Below are 6,000 nucleotides of genomic sequence, written 5' to 3' on the forward strand. Positions count from 1 at the left end.
AGCCACTCCTCTCTCCTCTGTGGATGCATTTATTGCACTGTCTTTTCTTTCCTTCCTGTCTCTGTTTCTCATGGAGGATGCTGTGCTGGTCCTCAATGCTGGGGGCTCTGCTGACCTTCCTCCAGCCTCATTCGTTCCTCAGATGAGCGGTCCTGTCTCAGGGCTGAACTCCCCACTCCATTAAATTCCTGTTTCTAAGGAGCCCCCAGACTGGACCAGGGGCTACCACATTCACTCACCACAGGCAGCCTGTACACATGGATGGAATAATCCTGGGAGTTCCCAAGAAGGAAACCCCCACTTCGTGTTCTCCCTGGCCTCCTGGGGTGCTTCCCAGAGCAGGTGGGAGGAACAGGAAAAGTGGCTTCACCAGCGTCTCTTGATGGCTGTTGATAGAAATGCTATGCGGACAGGTGGGAGTAGGGAGGGGTACAGAGCCAACAAGGCACAGCACTATCCTGAGGGCTAATCTTTGGAGTCCCTGGCAGGAGGCAGGGAACGAGTAATGAAGGAGCAACGCCCAGCAGGAGGGAGTCATCGGACTGGAGACCAAGAAAGGCCCAAGGAGGCACTCAAGTGCTGAAGGAATAAATGGTGGACTCTGGACTTAAGTTAGCGTTCCTTACAATGTGTTAGATGAGGAAGGGTCTGAGTTCAAATATGCTAGGAAGTGCTGCTCGCCCCCGTTAAATGTGTTCATCTGTTGCAGAACCTCTCAGAGCCTCTCTGTTCATCTTCATCAGAATTGAGAGGAAAAGTTGGCAGCTGGGAGGTGACAGGAGGAAAGGACGTTGTGGGTCATTCACCCATTGACCCCTCTCCTGTAAACTCTGCCCCCAGGGACATCACTCAAGGACAGCTGAAGGGTGACCTGGAAGGGCCTGCAGGAAAGGTGGTCATTGGGGTGGGACCCAGGCCAGTGGTCAGGCCAGAGTTCTCCCTGGGATAAGGCCTGGGCCCTGCGTGGTCATGGTAATCAGGGTGGACCGGGGCACCTTGAAGTAAGGCAGGACAAGGAGGCCCGGAGGCCATGAGCTGTGGGTGGGACTTGCCCTCCCCCAGGGCTTGCAGGGCACTGGCTGGGCAAACCCGGCCGAGGCCTCACTGTAGCCCTGTCCTTTCGTTCTGGGCATCCCTGTCCTTTCCCGGGAGGGAGAAGCAGCAGCAGATTGTCCTACCTCGGACATAGCGGGCTCCTTCCTTCCAGGGGCCTGACTGACGCGGCGGCACTCGGGGCAGCCTGCTGGGCGTCGCCTAGCCCTGGTCTTCTGGACAAATCCTTGCACCTAAAGAAGAAAGGCCCCCGCCCGTTCCATCCTAATCTCGACCCACTTCTCTCCAAGAGGCTAAAGGAGCCTGCTCCGCTCTCATTTTCTGGTTCTCTGTCCTCCCCTAAGACCTCAGGCTCATCCCTGACCCCAAGACCTTCATCTTCTGCTCTTATTGCCTCCCGGCGCCCGGGATTTTGGGCTTTCTAACGCCCTCCGCAGTCTGCCAATTCTCTATCACCTAGGGCTGAAGAACTGCGTTTGTGAAGAGGGAGTGCCTGGGGCCGGTGCCGGGCTCCCGTGGAGAGGGCGGGGCCTCCTACGAGGGGCGAGGCCTGAGTGCAGGGTTGGGGGCTGAGGGCAGGGCGAGGTCTGAGGAAGGCCGGTGCCTCCTGATTCCCAGCCCTGTGCTCCCGCGCCCCAGTCTCAGCGGGTCCCCGCTTAGTCCGGCACCCTGGGGGAATGCTGCGCTCTGGCTGGCAGTACGCCCTGCCTGTGCTCGTCACGTCTTTGCTCCTGGTCACTATGCGTCCTGCACAGTTACTATCCGTGCCCACATGCTGCCCCGGGGCCGCTGTGTCCCGATGTGGCTGGGTCTTTTGTCCCTGCTGCGCTGGTCCCGCCTGCCACCACCGTTTGCATATGGGCCTTTCCATTAAGAATCACGCGCTCCGGGCAGGACCAGCGCGCTGCGGGCAGCTCCCTAAGACCCCGACGCTCGTGAGCCTCTCTGCCTCTCCAGTTTGGCCTCGGAGAGACACCTGTGGACACCTGAGTCAAAGGGAAGTCAGGTCCCAGGGACATCTCAGGGGAATAGGGTCTCGGGAAAACGAGGGAGCCTGGGGCTACGAGGGGGAACTGGGGTAGGCAGGGGAGCCCAGCCCTGCAGGACAGCAGGATGCCCGCCCGGGCAGGAAGAGCCGAAGGCAGGCCCTGGGGCACGGAGCGCGGGGCTGTGGAGACCACGCTCCTCCGCCCTGTCCTGTCTGTCTGAAGGGACGCGGCAGGACACAGGCCCCCGCAGAACCCGCCATGCGCGGGACGCGCCTCTGCTCCTGGTTCTGCTGGCCTTCCCAGGCCCCGGGAGCCCGGACGGTCTGAAAGGAGTGATGCGCCTGGACTTTTGTTCGGAAATCCCCGCGTGGAGGGCGGCCTAGCGGCCAGAGGCTGGAAACAGGCGAGGAGGAGCAGGGCCGCGGGTGGACAAGACAACGGGAACCGGTCTTCCCTCGGTGAGAAAGGGAAGGGCCTCAGCCTTACTGAGAGGAGCCCCTGTGGAGGAAGAGGGCCTGCACCTGCGGCTTCCCTGCACCCCGCACGCCGGGCTCAGGCACCTCCTCCCCAACACAAGCAAAGGCAACCCAGCTGCAGCCGGATCCTCCCTGAGCGCAGCGCTGGGGTCACAGCCCCCGACAGCTGCTCAAGTCTCGTCCTCCCCCGGCCTTTTCAGCGGCCGTCCAGAGTTCAGCATCAGCGCTCCTGGCACAGACCCCACTGCTGACTCCATTCACTCCCCTACCCCCCTTAAGCTATTTGAACTTCTCACGGCCTCCACCTGCAGGGCCTGGTTACGTCACCGGCTGATGTCACCAGCTGTAGAGGAACAGGAGCAGGTTTCTCTTTCCCCCTCCCAGCACCTGGCCAAATGCCCAGGTATGCACCCACCCCCCACTGCGGCCTCCTTGTGGCTGCCCACCAGCCCCACGGAGATCGAATGGGGAGCCTGTAGATCCTGATGTCACCCAGTCTCAGGGGGCCGGGAGAAACTCTGAGCCAGGCCCCCAAACCTGGCAGGGTCCAGGGCTGGGGGCAGGTCAGGGGCCCAGACTGCTCTCCTGCTGCCTGCCATGGCTGGCTCCAAGGAGGGTGGAAACCACACTCTACACACCTCTGTCACCCAGTAGGCTCTCTGGCCTCAGCTTCCACTGGGCTCAGACAGTGGGAGCACCAGCAGGGTTCAGAGCCACCTGGAAGCAGCTCTCTTCAGGTTCCGCCCCACCTGGGAGCAGCTCTCTCCCCAGGTCCCCCAGGGCAGCCATGTTGGTGGCCTGCTCTACCAAAGCCTGCTCCTTACTCCTGCCAGGGCCGTCCCCAAGGCAACAGCCACACCTGCTGTTTACTTATCAAACCTCAAAGAGGTCACGGTTCCCTGTCCTTTCCAGTCTCCTCAGCCCCACTTACACCTCTAAACAGACTCTACCAATGCCCCCAGGGCAGTGTTGGGGTCCTAGCTGGTGCAGCTGGTGGGTGTTTGCTCTCCTTGGATTCATTCCGGTATTTGACAGGCATACATTGAGCACCTGTTGTGTACACTAGGCCTGTTTAGGTGCCAGGACAGGAGCCGTATGACTTGGGTCCTGGCCTGTGAGAGGCCAGAATAAAAGCAAGGCAGAGGAGAAAGTGGTGGGGAGATTTAGGGCCCCGTGTGATCCCCAGTACCCCAATTCATGTCCCAAAAGGGAAAAAAAAGTAACTCTTGGCCATGTTGTGCAATAATCCCTAATCAGCCATGTCAGCTGAGAACACGTCCAGTCCACATTACATTTAGTGGTGGTCTAGCACTGTCATTACCCATTTTTTAACAAGATGGCCAAGAAAGCCACCCATGAGGGCATCAGATTGTCTTCCTGCTGTTTTTGTCATGCTCTGCCTCTGCACACGGGAGACACACTCACAGGCAACATGCAGACACACATACATGGGGGACACACAGACACACACACACACACAGAGAGGAGCGAAGCAGGAACTGGAGGCTGGCCAGCTCTACCTCTTCTCCACCAACATGTTTTGAGTCCCCTCGGACAGATCAGGCCCCACCAGGTATGGGGTCCCCCCTCCCTAGTGGAAGTCACCCAGGTGGTTCAGTCAAAGCCCCCAGTGGTGGACAGGTCAAAAGCGGAGAAGCTTCTCTTGGTCCCTGTCACTCCTCCCTTTCCCTCTTGGCCTCAAAGACCAAACCATCTCTTGGACTCAGAGGCCTGTGAGGTCTACTGGGGGTCTCTGGGCCTGGACGCACCCAGCCACTTCTGGGCACCGAGGCTCCCGGCACGCCCCCTGTGACTGGGCTCTTGTCTCATCTTCACCTCCGTGCTGTTTAGCTTGCCCTCTGCCCATGCTGGTCCTACTGGCCATGGAAAGCTGCTGCTGCAAGACATCCTTCAGTGACTGTCCTGGCTTTGTGTCAACTCCAGACATAGAGGGAAGGGGAGAAGCAGCAAGCCTTCAGCACGGAGTCAGTGAGGGGTGAGGAGGTGCTTCCAGTGGTTGGAAACCTTCAATTTCTTTTTAAGATTAAGTTTTAGCTGAGAAATTCCACTCCCATCAATATCTTTTTCCAGAGAACACCTCCGGAGGTATGGAGTTGTGTCCCACCCTAAGGGGTTTAGGGAGAAAGAACAAACAGGGGGCTCAGCTTCCCCATCCCTGTGTCAACAGCCCCTTCAACTCTGCCATCCTTTGTCTAAACTCAGTCTCCCTCATTAGAGCACACTGTCTTAGGGGGTGCTGTGTCTGCTCCCCCAACCTAGGTCCCCTGCACCCTGCCGCACACCCCCACCTGCTGAATGAATGAATTCAGCAAGTGAATGAACAAGGAAATACCTGATATTTCCTTGCACATCTTGCACTTGCAGAAAAGAGTTGGGAGGGGGGAGTTTTAATTCTTCTGTGCTCTCTCTTTCCATCTATAAATCCCTACCCTTGGCTGCCTGAGCCATCCTCACACAGCCCAGGGGCACACACAGGGCTGGCTGTCATTCTTGATACCCTTCCCGTTGTATCCTTCCTGTCCAGTGGGCCCCCTCAAGAGACAGAAAAATGACTGCGACCACTATGTAAACAGGGAGAGATGCCTTCAGGAGTCACTGCTGCCCTCAGGAGAGACCAGCACCCATGGAAAGGAGCCCTAAGGTCTCTACAGGTCTCTGTTTTCATTTGGACAAGAAGCTTGATGAGTATGGACATGCAGTAGTAGGTTGGAAGCAGAGGCAAGAGTGGGACTGGAAGAGTGGACCTGTCTGGAAAGAAGTATGGAAACATCAGGCATCTCTTGGAACACTGCAGGAAGGTGCAGGAAGGAACAGCACAGAGCAGCAGCCTGAGCAGGGGCAGGAGACCACTGTCCACTGAGCACCTTCGGGTGTTTGCCAATGTGCAACATGAACCTCTCCCTGAAGGCTGCCTTGCACTCAGCCTTGGAGCTCCACGGTGGGATGTGGGGAACACAGAGACACCCATGGTGAAACGATTCCATGAACTCAGTTGGTGGCAACAGGAGCTTCAGATCACAAGTGACCAGAATATGTGCCCCTCAAGGACTACAGAACCTGGAGGAGGTGCTGGGTTTTCCGCAATTCCACCCAACCTGCACCCTGGGACACCTGGGAGACCATAGGGAAGCGCGTGCTGGTGAGGCTACTGTTGCTGCCCCCCAGGCCCGTGGTGAGGGCAGGGTGCACCATCACAGCCATTGGCCCCATTGGCAAAGCACACTCATATCACCCCCTGCTGCTCACACCAGTCCTGTGTGTACTCAGGGATAGGGACAGCAATCGTTCCCATTTTATAGATGGAAATTTGTGTCCTGCAGAGAGGACATAATTGACCGTACCTAGTAAGTGGTGCTATTAGGGCTGTTACTCAGGCCCCTGTCCCGAGCCTGGACTTCCTCCTGCTGGGCTCGGAAAGCCCCATCAGCCCACCCCTGCAGGAACCACCAGCTCCGCACTGG

This window comes from Chlorocebus sabaeus, chromosome 9 (genome assembly GCF_047675955.1).
Source record: "Chlorocebus sabaeus isolate Y175 chromosome 9, mChlSab1.0.hap1, whole genome shotgun sequence".
Classification (NCBI taxonomy): domain Eukaryota; kingdom Metazoa; phylum Chordata; class Mammalia; order Primates; family Cercopithecidae; genus Chlorocebus; species Chlorocebus sabaeus.